The 13,134-nt window shown below is 44.6% G+C and overlaps 2 protein-coding genes across 2 annotated transcripts in view; one reads left to right on the top strand and one right to left on the bottom strand.

The window, feature by feature from the left end:
- LOC139581690 (FERM and PDZ domain-containing protein 3-like) overlaps positions 1–6,751 on the bottom strand; it is a 270,056-nt gene extending 263,305 nt beyond the window's left edge. The window contains exon 1 of the mRNA XM_071411717.1: positions 6,154–6,751. The gene's annotated coding sequence lies outside the window, so the exon portion shown is untranslated. The remainder of the gene's footprint in view (positions 1–6,153) is intronic.
- The window catches only part of LOC139581934 (trans-Golgi network integral membrane protein 2-like), a 44,170-nt gene that overhangs the window by 15,518 nt on the left and 15,518 nt on the right, over positions 1–13,134 (top strand). The window lies entirely within an intron of this gene.

Here is a 13,134-nt window from a genome sequence, read left to right as displayed (position 1 = left end):
TTGTCTCACTACTGTTGTGAAAGGTTCTCCGTGTTTCACTACTGCTGTGAAAATCTCTCATTGTCTCACTGCTGTGAAATGATCTCCTTGTTTCACTACTGCTGTGAAGGTCTCTCCCTGTCTCACTACTGCTGTGAAAGGCTCTCCGTGTCTCACTACTGCTGTGAAATTACCTCCTTGTCTCACTACTGCTTGGAGGTCTCTCCTTGTCGTACTACTGCTGTGAAGGCATCTCCCATTGTCTCACTACTGCTGTGAAGGCATCTCCTTGTCTAACTACTGCTGTGAAATGATCTCCTTGTTTCACTGCTGATTTGAAGGTCTCACTACTGCTGTGAAGGTCTCTCTTTGTCTAACTGCTGCTGTGAAATGATCTCCTTGTTTCACTACTGCTGTGAAGGTCTCTCCTTGTCTCACTACTGCTGTGAAGCTCTCTCCTTGTCTCACGACTGCTATGAAGGTATCTCCTTGTCTCACTACTGCTGTGAAATTATCTCCTTGTTTCACTACTGCTGTGAAGGTTTCTCCTTGTCTCACTACTGCTGTGAAGATCTCTCCTTGTCTCACTCCTGCTGTGAAATTATCTCCTTGTTTCACTACTGCTGTGAAGATCTCTCCCTGTCTCAATACTGCTGTTAAAGGCTATCCTTGTCTCACTACTGCTGTGAAATGACCTCCTTGTCTCACTACTGCTGTGAAGGTCTGTCCATTCTCACTACTGCTGTGAAGGTCTCTCCTTGTCTTACTACTGCTGTGAAGGTCTCTCCTTGTCTCACTACTGCTGTGAAATTAACTCCTTGTTTCACTACTGCTGTAAAGGTCTCTCATTGTGTCACTACTGCTGTGGCATTATGTCCTTGTTTCACTACTGCTGTAAAGGTCTCTCATTGTGTCACTACTGCTGTGGCATTATGTCCTTGTTTCACTACTGCTGTGAAGGTCTCTCCTTGTCTCACTACTGCTTTGAAGGTCTCTCCTTGTCTCACTACTGCTGTGAAATTATCTCCCTGTTTCACTACTGCTGTGAAGGTATCTCATTGTCTCATTTCTGCTGTGAAATTATATCCTTGTCTCACTACTGCTCTGAAGGTCTCTCATTGTCTCACTACTTATGTGACAGTCTCTTCTTGTCTCACTACTGCTGTGGAGGTCTCCCCTTGTCTCACTACTGCTGTGAAGGTATCTCTTTGTCTAACTGCTGCTGTGAAATGATCTCCTTGTTTCACTACTGCTGTGAAGGTCTCTCCTTGTCTCACTACTGCTGTGAAGCTCTCTCCTTGTCTCACGACTGCTATGAAGGTATCTCCTTGTCTCACTACTGCTGTGAAATTATCTCCTTGTTTCACTACTGCTGTGAAGGTTTCTCCTTGTCTCACTACTGCTGTGAAGATCTCTCCTTGTCTCACTCCTGCTGTGAAATTATCTCCTTGTTTCACTACTGCTGTGAAAATCTCTCCCTGTCTCAATACTGCTGTTAAAGGCTATCCTTGTCTCACTACTGCTGTGAAATGACCTCCTTGTCTCACTACTGCTGTGAAGGTCTGTCCATTCTCACTACTGCTGTGAAGGTCTCTCCTTGTCTTACTACTGCTGTGAAGGTCTCTCCTTGTCTCACTACTGCTGTGAAATTAACTCCTTGTTTCACTACTGCTGTAAAGGTCTCTCATTGTGTCACTACTGCTGTGGCATTATGTCCTTGTTTCACTACTGCTGTAAAGGTCTCTCATTGTGTCACTACTGCTGTGGCATTATGTCCTTGTTTCACTACTGCTGTGAAGGTCTCTCCTTGTCTCACTACTGCTTTGAAGGTCTCTCCTTGTCTCACTACTGCTGTGAAATTATCTCCCTGTTTCACTACTGCTGTGAAGGTATCTCATTGTCTCATTTCTGCTGTGAAATTATATCCTTGTCTCACTACTGCTCTGAAGGTCTCTCATTGTCTCACTACTTCTGTGACAGTCTCTTCTTGTCTCACTACTGCTGTGGAGGTCTCCCCTTGTCTCACTACTGCTGTGAAGGTCTCTCTTTGTCTAACTGCTGCTGTGAAATGATCTCCTTGTTTCACTACTGCTGTGAAGGTCTCTCCTTGTCTCACTACTGCTGTGAAGCTCTCTCCTTGTCTCACGACTGCTATGAAGGTATCTCCTTGTCTCACTACTGCTGTGAAATTATCTCCTTGTTTCACTACTGCTGTGAAGGTTTCTCCTTGTCTCACTACTGCTGTGAAGATCTCTCCTTGTCTCACTCCTGCTGTGAAATTATCTCCTTGTTTCACTACTGCTGTGAAGATCTCTCCCTGTCTCAATACTGCTGTTAAAGGCTATCCTTGTCTCACTACTGCTGTGAAATGACCTCCTTGTCTCACTACTGCTGTGAAGGTCTGTCCATTCTCACTACTGCTGTGAAGGTCTCTCCTTGTCTTACTACTGCTGTGAAGGTCTCTCCTTGTCTCACTACTGCTGTGAAATTAACTCCTTGTTTCACTACTGCTGTAAAGGTCTCTCATTGTGTCACTACTGCTGTGGCATTATGTCCTTGTTTCACTACTGCTGTAAAGGTCTCTCATTGTGTCACTACTGCTGTGGCATTATGTCCTTGTTTCACTACTGCTGTGAAGGTCTCTCCTTGTCTCACTACTGCTTTGAAGGTTTCTCCTTGTCCTACTACTGCTGTGAAATTATTTCCCTGTTTCACTACTGCTGTGAAGGTATCTCATTGTCTCATTTCTGCTGTGAAATTATATCCTTGTCTCACTACTGCTCTGAAGGTCTCTCATTGTCTCACTACTTCTGTGACAGTCTCTTCTTGTCTCACTACTGCTGTGGAGGTCTCCCCTTGTCTCACTACTGCTGTGAAGGTCTCTCCTTGTCTCACTACTGCTGTGGAGGTCTGTCCTTGTCTCACTACTGCTGTGAAGGTCTCTCCTTGTCTCACTAATGCTGTGGAGGTCTGTCCTTGTCTCACTACTGCTGTGAAGGTCTCTCCTTGTCTCACTACTGCTGTGAAAGGCTCCCCTTGTCTAAATGCTGCTGTTAAAGGCACTTCTTGTCTCACTACTGCTGTGAAGGTCTCTTCTTGTCTCACTACTGCTATGAAGGTCTCTCTCACATTACTCCTAGTCTGCCTTTGACTGTTGCTCTTCTTTATCACTTCTAGTCTGGTCTAATCATAACATTCCTCCCTCTTCTTCTTCACTTCTAGTCTGGTCTAATCATAACATTCCTCCCTCCTCTTTTTCACTTCTAGTCTGGACTGATCATAGCCTTCCTCCCTCTTCTTCTTCACTTCTAGTCTGGTCTAATCATAACATTCCTCCCTCCTCTTTTTCACTTCTAGTCTGGACTGATCATAGCCTTCCTCCCTCTTCTTCTTCACTTCTAGTCAGGACTGATCATAGCCTTCCTCTCTCTTCTCCACTTCTAGTCAGGACTGATCATAGCCTTCATTCTTCCCTCTTCTTCTCCACTTCTAGTATGCATGGCTCCATATCCCTCTGTGGTTTGCTTCTAGCCTCTGTCTGTTTCCGTTCCTCCATCTCTCTGCTCCTAGCTTGCCTATCCCTTCTCAGCTCATCTCGGCTTGGTATGGCTTGGCTCAGCCCTAGACCAGAAGCTGTGAAATATGTCTCCACCAACCCTGCCAGTCATACCCACTCTGTAGTCTCCCAAAAGCATTAGCGCTTCAGCATAATCCATCTTCTAAACTTCCACTCCATAAAGCACGGCCAAAAAACAACAAGACCCCCTCACTCCTCAGCCAGCAGAACAAAAACATTACTCTATGTAAACATTACTCTATGAAACATTAGTTTCAGCCAGCTACGGGAAGGTAAACACAGAGATATACAGTAGTATCAGCCAGCTATGGGAAGGTAACCACAGAGATATACAGTAGTATTAGCCAGTATACAGTAGTATCAGCCAGCTACGGGAAGGTAACCACAGAGATATACAGTACTATCAGCCAGCTACGGGAAGGTAAACACAGAGATATACAGTAGTATTAGCCAGTATACAGTAGTATCAGCCAGTATACAGTAGTATCAGCCAGCTACGGGAAGGTAACCACAGAGACATACAGTAGTATCAGCCAGCTATGGGAAGGTAACCACAGAGACATACAGTAGTATCAGCCAGCTACGGGAAGGGAACCACAGAGATATACAGTAGTATTAGCCAGTATACAGTAGTATCAGCCAGTATACAGTAGTATCAGCCAGTATACAGTAGTATCAGCCAGCTACGGGAAGGTAAACACAGAGATATACAGTAGTATCAGCCAGCTACGGGAAGGTAACCACAGAGATATACAGTAGTATTAGCCAGTATACTGTAGTATCAGCCAGCTACGGGAAGGTAACCACAGAGATATACAGTAGTATTAGCCAGTATACAGTAGTATCAGCCAGCTATTGGAAGGTAACCACAGAGATATACAGTAGTATCAGCCAGCTATGGGAAGGTAACCACAGAGATATACAGTAGTATCAGCCAGCTATGGGAAGGTAACCACAGAGATATACAGTAGTATCAGCCAGCTATAGGAAGGTAACCACAGAGATATACAGTAGTATCAGCCAGCTATGGGAAGGTAACCACAGAGATATACAGTAGTATCAGCCAGCTATAGGAAGGTAACCACAGAGATATACAGTAGTATCAGCCAGCTATGGGAAGGTAACCACAGAGATATACAGTAGTATCAGCCAGCTATGGGAAGGTAACCACAGAGATATACAGTAGCATTCGGAAAGTATTCCGTTTTCCCACGTTTTGTTACGTTGCAACCTTCATCTAAAATTGACTAAATATATTTCTGTCGTCATCAATCTACACACAATACCCCATAACGACAGAGCGAAAATAGTTTTTTATATTTTTTTGCAAATGTATTAAAAATATAAACAGATACCTTAGTAAGAACCACCAAGACTCTTCCTAGACCTGTTCGCCCGGCTAAACTGAGCAATCGGGGGAGAAGGGCCTTGGTTTGGGAGGTGACCAAGAACCCGATGGTCACTCTGACAGAGCTTCAGAGTTCCTCTGTGGAGATGGGAGAACCTTCCAGAAGGACAACCATCTCTGCAGCACTCCACCAATCAGATCTTTATGGTAGAGTGGCCAGACGGAAGGCACTCCTCAGTAAAAGGCACATGACAACCTGCTTGGAGTTTGCCAAAAGGCACCTAAAGACTCTCAGACCATGAGAAGCAAAGATTATCTGGTCTGATGAAACCAAGATTGAACTCTTTGGCCTGAATGCCAAGCATCACGTCTGGAGGACACCTGGCACCATTCCTACGGTGAAGCACGGTGGTGGCAGCATCATGATGTGGGGATGTTTTTCAGCGGCAGGAAATGGGAGACTTGACAGGGTTGAGAGAAAGCTATGGGAAGGTAACTATGGGAAAGGTAACTTCAGAGATATACAGTAACATCAGCCAGCAATGGGAAGGTAACCACAGAGATATACAGTAGCATTAGCCAGTATACTGTAGCATACCTATGGATTGGTAAAAGACACTAAAGCCCTCAGAGAGAAGGAGAGGTTTGAGGAGCTGCAGTTCACTGCTTAGATACGCCACTGGGTTCTCATTCGTATTGTGACTGAGATTGGTGGACTCATGCTCTCTTGCTCCCTGTCTCTTTCTATATTTCTCTCTCTCTCACTGTTTCTCACCCTTACATACTTTATTCTCTCTTCCTATCACTCACCCTGCTCTCTCTCTCCTGCTGTCCCTCTCTATCCCGCTCTCCCTCTTTCGCTGTCCCTCTCTCTCTCTCGCTGTCCCTCTCTGTCCCTCTCAGTCTCCCTTCATTAGTGACATTTTCCAGACCCTAAAGCACGTCTGATAAATATCAAACCACTTCCGCCTGGAGCAGAGCGGGACAGAGAGTAAGATGGAGCTCTTTAGCCATATTTCCTTTAACAAATTGCCAACCTGCCATGAAATCAATGTCCATGCAGTACAAGCTGCATTTGAACCAAAAGGGGAAAAACTCATTACTCAACCAAATAGAAAATACCATCATCTTCAATCCCTGCTTCTCAGATCCTTAGCATTCACATTTGTACATGTAGTACATGAATACCCTCTCCCTATGGAACACAGGGTTAGAAAAGCCACTGAACAGATTCAGCTCTCTCTCTTACCTGTCTCTGTGATGGTCTCTCTCTCTCTCCCGCCGCTGGCTCTAGCCCTCGTCTCTTCTAAACAGCCATGCCCTCCTATTTGGGCTTGCCGATGCCAAATGGATCAGACTAGTGTCTGGTTCAGGTTCAGGTAGCGATGTTGGGGGAATCGGGGGGTCCTCCCAGTAAGCTGACCAGCGTAACGGCTCTCCACAGCTCTCCCTCTCGCCCAGGTCATTTCAGCCTTTTGGCAGCAGTGACAGTAACATGCAGCGATCAGAGTGTCGTGGGAAGTGACGAGGTGTTTAACAACAGGAAAACCTCCTATACGTTTCAGGCTGCAGCCGGTGGTAAGTGGAGGCTGTGGCTGCTCGGATTAAGGCTCACCACTTGGCCGCTCATGTGGAGTTTCCTCTTGCTCCCGTAGTCTCCCTCTGTACCGGCTCTGCTCTGCCTGTCTGTCTGCTTGCCTGCCTGTCTCTTACTGAGACCGCTGCTTGTGGCTGCGATGAGTGAGAGAGAGTGCGTGCACCGGAAAGGGAGCAAGAACACAGGGGAGGGAGAGCAGGAAAGGCAGAGAGAGACGGAGATAGAAAGAGGGAAAGGGAGATAGAGAGAGGGAGCGGGAGAGAAAGGGAGCGGGAGAGAGAGGGAGCGGGAGAGAGAGGGAGCGGGAGAGAGAGGGAGCGGGAGATAGAGAGGGAAAGGGAACTAGAGCAGGAGAGGGAGGGAGAGAGAGAGAGAGCATTGTCTCCTGCTCAATCGACATCAATCAATCAGGAAATGAGTCAGTCATAACCAGAAGTGTGTGTGTAACTCTGTACTTGTAGTATAACTGTGATGTCCCTGTCCACCTTACAGTCCTGGGCAGGCATGCCCATACAGCAAAAAAATGCTTGTTTTGTAATATTTTGTACTTTTACCCCTTTTTCGTGATATCCAATTGGTAGTTACAGTCAGAGGCAAAGGCCGAGAGCCATGCGTCCTCCGAAACACGACCCCGCCAAGCCGCCCTGCTTCTTGACACACTGCTCGCTTAACCCGGAAGCCAGCCGCACCAATGTGTCAAAGGAAACACCATCCAGCTGATGACTGAAGTCAGCTTGCAGGCGCCCGGCCCGCCAAAAGGAGTCGCTAAAGCACGATGCGACAAGGAAATCCTGGTCGACCAAACTCTCCCCTAACCCAGACGACGCTGGGCCAATTGTGCACCGCCTCATGGGTCTCCCGGTTACGGCCGGCTGTGACACAGCCTGGGATCGAACCTGGGTCTGTAGTGATGCCTCGAGCAGTGTCTTAGACCGCTGCGCCACTACGGAGGCCCTATAATTTGTTCGTGATAAGATTTTAACATGCAACCTATGTGTTACTAGACGTTTGCGTTACAATTGGTATCAAATGTCTCAAATTACAATTCGGATGATTTGTTACAAAATGCAATTCGGATGATTTGTTACAAAATGCAATTCGTACAACAGGGATCATCAACTGGGTCGGGGGCCAGAACATCATTACCAATCATTTGTAGACTGCAAATTTCCTGCATGGGAATACTTATTAAGAACATATTTCAAAATTAAAATCAATAGAAGCTGATTTCCTGGTGTTTTTGCATTCTTTTATGTCCAACAATTAAAATTAAAAAAAAAAAAACTTGGGGGGCAAATAAAGTTGGAGATATGTTATGAATTCCTAACAGGTGGCTAGTGTAACATATCATACTAATATGAGTGTCCCAGATTTTTGTTTAATACTTTACTTCTAGTCTATGAGACGAGGCTGCTCCCTCTCCCACTGCCCTCTGGAAATATACCTCACACACAGAGGAGAGGAGAGGAGAGGAGAGTATGGGAGGGGAGAGGAGAGGAGAGTATGGGAGGGGAGAGGAGAGGAGAGTATGGGAGGGGAGAGGAGAGGAGAGGAGAGGAGAGGAGAGGAGAGGAGAGGAGAGGAGAGGAGAGGAGAGGAGAGGAGAGGAGAGGATGGGAGGGGAGAGCTCCTGCAGTGTGGCAGTCCTCCATAAAGCCTCCAGGCAGGTGGGCCATTTGACTTCAGAGAGAGGAGAGAGATTGGGGGTGGAGAGACACAGAGAGAGACACAGAGAGAGACAGAGAGAGAAAAGGATGGGATCAAATACATTTTAGTAGACAAGTTCAGTGCAGTTCTGTGGCCTATTGTATCATCTCTGTCTGTGTTAGCCAATGATAACGCTTTAGCTCTCACAGACTACTGTTGCCAATAACAATGATTCATACAATAATAAAGGGAAAGATGGACAGAGACACCAGATAAGACGGGGTGAGAGAGAGAGGGAAGAACTAAGGATTGTGATGTAGGGAGAGAGGGAAAGTAGAAGAGAGAGAGAGCGACAGCGAGAGAGAGAAAGGTGTTTAGTATGCAGCCTGTGCTCCCTGTTCCTTCAACACAACAGAATACATCAGATCTCTATATACATCAGATCTCTCTATATACATCAGATCTCTATATATCAGATCTCTCTATACATCAGATCTCTCTATATCAGATCTCTCTATACATCAGATCTCTCTATATCAGATATCTCTATATCAGATCTCTCTATATCAGATGTCTTTATATCAGATCTCTCTATATCAGATCTCTCTATATCAGATCTCTCTATATATCAGATCTCTTTATATCAGATCTCTCTATATATCAGATCTTTCTATATCAGATCTCTCTATATCAGATCTCTCTATACATCAGATCTCTCTATACATCAGATCTCTCTATACATCAGATCTCTCTATACATCAGATCTCTCTATACATCAGATCTCTCTATACATCAGATCTCTCTATATATCAGATCTCTCTATATCAGATCTCTTTATACATCAGATCTCTCTATATCAGATCTCTATATACATCAGATCTCTCTATACATCAGATCTCTCTATATATCAGATCTCTCTATACATCAGATCTCTCTATACATCAGATCTCTCTATATCAGATCTCTCTATATATCAGATCTCTCTCTATATCAGATCTCTCTATATATCAGATCTCTCTATACATCAGATCTCTCTATACATCAGATCTCTCTATATATCAGATCTCTCTATATATCAGATCTCTATATACATCAGATCTCTCTATATATCAGATATCTCTTTATCAGATCTCTCTCTATATCAGATCTCTCTATATATCAGATCTCTCTCTATATCAGATCTCTATATATCAGATCTCTCTCTATATCAGATCTCTATATACATCAGATCTCTCTATACATCAGATCTCTCTATATCAGATCTATATATATCAGATCTCTCTAACTATTCCTTTCTCCCCTTATCTCTCTTTCCCTCCCTCCATGTGTGTGCTGAATGAGATGGTTCTGATGGAAGAGAGGAAGGAAGGAAGGAAGGGGAAAATAGTAGAAGGAATAAATAAATGAATGATTGATTGAATTAATGAAGAAATGAATGAATGAAAGAGTGGAGGAAGGGAGAGAGGGATGGTTGTTTTCCAGGGTGATCCCTCTCTGAGAGGTTTGTTGACAAGCATCTCTCACTCAGCCTGACAACGTAAACATGTCTCAGATCATCTCTCACTCAGCCTGAAAACATAAACATGTCTCAGATTATCTCTCACTGAACCTGAAAACATAAACATGTCTCAGATTATCTCTCACTCAGCCTGACAACATACACATGTCTCAGATTATCTCTCACTCAGCCTGACAACATAAACATGTCTCAGATTATCTCTCACTCAGCCTGACAACATAAACATGTCTCAGATTATCTCTCACTCAGCCTGACAACAAAAACATGTCTCAGATCATCTCTCACTCAGCCTGACAACATAAACATGTCTCAGATTATCTCTCACTCAGACTGACAATGTAAACATGTCTCAGATTATCTCTCATTCAGCCTGAAAACATAAACATGTCTCAGATTATCCCTCACTCAGCCTGACAACATAAACATGTCTCAGATTATCTCTCATTCAGCCTGAAAACATAAACATGTCTCAGATTATCTCTCATTCAGCCTGACAACATAAACATGTCTCAGATTATCTCTCATTCAGCCTGAAAACATAAACATGTCTCAGATTATCTCTCATTCAGCCTGACAACATAAACATGTCTCAGATTATCTCTCACTGAACCTGAAAACATAAACATGTCTCAGATTATCTCTCACTCAGCCTGACAACATAAACATGTCTAGTATCAGAACATTATCAAAGCATTTGTTTCTTTGCCACAAATCTTGAGATAACATTTTACTTGTGTCTCAAACAGTGATTTGGCAAACACATGCCAGGCATACTGATAACGTGTAATTTCATGTATGCAACACGTGTCCCTCAAACATTCAGTTAATGTTATCTGTTTGTCAGATGTACAGTCTGAGCATGCATGTATTAATGTGAACATGGTATTTCTATAGTAACCAAAAAAGTGTTTAACAAAGCTAAATATATTTTATATTTGAGATTCTTCAAAGTAGCCACCCTTTGCCTTGATAAATGCTTTGCACATTCTTGGCATTCTCTCAACCAACGCCACGAGGTAGTCACCTGGAATGCGTTTCAATTATTAACAGTTGTGCCTTGTTAAAAGTAAATTTGTGGAATTACTTTCCTTCTTAATGCTTTTGAGCCAATCAGTTGTGTTGTGACATGGTAGGACTGGTATACAGAATATAGCCCTATTTGGTAAAAGACCAAGTCCATATTATGGCAAGAACGGCTCAAATAAGCAAAGAGAAACGACAGTCCATCATTACTTTAAGACATCAAGGTCAGTCAATACGGAACGTTTCAAGAACTTTGAAAGTTTCTTCAAGTGCAGTCGCAAAAACCATCAAGCGCTATGATGAAACTAGCTCTCATGAGGACCGCCACAGGAAGACCCAGAGTTACCTCTGCTGCAGAGGATAAGTTCATTAGAGTTAACTGCACCTCAGATTGCAGCTCAAATAAGTGCTTCACGGAGCTCAAGTAACAGACACATCTCAACATCAACTGTTCAGAGGAGACTGAGTAAATTATGCCTTCATGGTTGAATTGCTGCACAAAAAAACACTACTAAAGGACACCAATAAGAAGAAGAGACTTGCTAAGTGCCAAGAAACACGAGCAATGGACATTAGACTGGTGGAAATCTGTCCTTTGTTCTGATGAGTCCAAATTTGAGATTTTTGTTTCCAACCACCGTGTCTTTGTGAGACGCAGAGTACGTGAACAGATGATCTCCGCATGTGTGGTTCCCACTGTGAAGCATGGAAGAGCAGGTGTGATGGTGTGGGGGTGATTATTTAGAATTCAAGGCATCCTTAACCAGCATGGCTACCACAGCATTCTGCAGCGATACACCATCCCATCTGGTTTGTGCTTAGTGGGACTATCATTTGTTTTTCAACAGGACAGTGACCCAACACAGCTCCAGGCTGTGTAAGGGCTATTTGACTAAGAAGGAGAGTGATGGAGGGCTGCATCAGATGACCTGGCCTCCACAATCACCTGACCTCAACCCAATTGAGAAGATTTGGGATTAATTGGACCACAGAGTGAAGGAAAAGTAGCCAACAAGTGCTCAGCATATGTGGGAACTCTTTCAAGACTGTTGGAAAATCATACCAGGTGAAGCTGGTTGAGAAAATGCCAAGAGTGTGCAAAGCTGTCCTCAAGGCTAAGGGTGGCTACTTTGAAGAATCTCAAATATAAAATATATTTTGATTTGTTTAACACTTTTTTGGTGACTACACGATTCCATAAATTTGCAAACATTTCAAAAAACATGTTTTAGATTTGTCATTATGGGGTATTGTGTGTAGATTGAGGAGGGAAAACAGTTATTTAATCCATTTTAGAATAAGGCTGTAACGTAACAAAATGTGTAAAGAGGGAAGGGGTCTGAACACTTTCCGAATGCATTGTACGTGTCGATCTAAACATTATGTGTGTGTGTCTCAGACAGATGGGATCATGAAGACTAGAAGGCATAGTCACTGGCTGGGCTCCATGACTGCAGACAATCAGAGGGGCACACACAGGGGCACGGACACACATGAATGGATGCACAGGGACACACACAGGGGCACACACAGGGACATACACAGGGGCACACACACAGGGACACACACACAGGGACGGACACACGGGGACGGACACACAGGGACGGACACACAGGGACGGACACACAGGGACGGACACACACAGGGACGGACACACAGGGACGGACACACAGGGACGGACACACAGGGACGGACACACAGGGACGGACACACAGGCACAAACACACAGGGACACACACACAGGGACGGACACACAGGGACACACACACAGGGACGGACACACAGGGACGGACACACAGGGACGGACACACAGGGACGGACACACAGGCACACACACACAGGGACGGACACACAGGGGAACACACACAGGGACGGACACACAGGGACACACACACAGGGACACACACACAGGGACACACAGGGACACACAGGGACACACAGGGACACACACAGGGCACAGACATTTGGCTGTATTCTGGGGAATGCCGATGACAGAATATATCATATATTATGTCTGTTGCCATGGACACTGTTTTCATGTGCGTTATTCTAGTCCTCCTTCGCTTTACTTTACTCTCATAGGGTTAGCATATATGTGTGTGTGTGTGTGTGTGTGTGTGTGTGTGTGTGTGTGTGTGTGTGTGTGTGTGTGTGTGTGTGTGTGTGTGTGTGTGTGTGTGTGTGTGTGTGTGTGTGTGTGTGTGTGTGTGTGTGTGTGTGTGTGTGTGTGTGTTAACGTGTTTCTGAACATAATATGTGTGTTTGTGCCTCAGATAGACAGAAGGGGTCATTTAGTGTATTCCCACATACTCTCTGGCTGGGCTCTGACCACACACACACACACACAGTCTGTCCTGCAGCCCAGCCTTGAGGTGACGTGAATGGGAGACACATTCGCTTAATGGCCCTCCTCACACACACCCACATCCACGATCTCTCCATAT

Source organism: Salvelinus alpinus, chromosome 7, assembly GCF_045679555.1.
Source record: "Salvelinus alpinus chromosome 7, SLU_Salpinus.1, whole genome shotgun sequence".
Taxonomy (NCBI): domain Eukaryota; kingdom Metazoa; phylum Chordata; class Actinopteri; order Salmoniformes; family Salmonidae; genus Salvelinus; species Salvelinus alpinus.
This window is presented reverse-complemented; position numbering and strand designations above follow the sequence as displayed.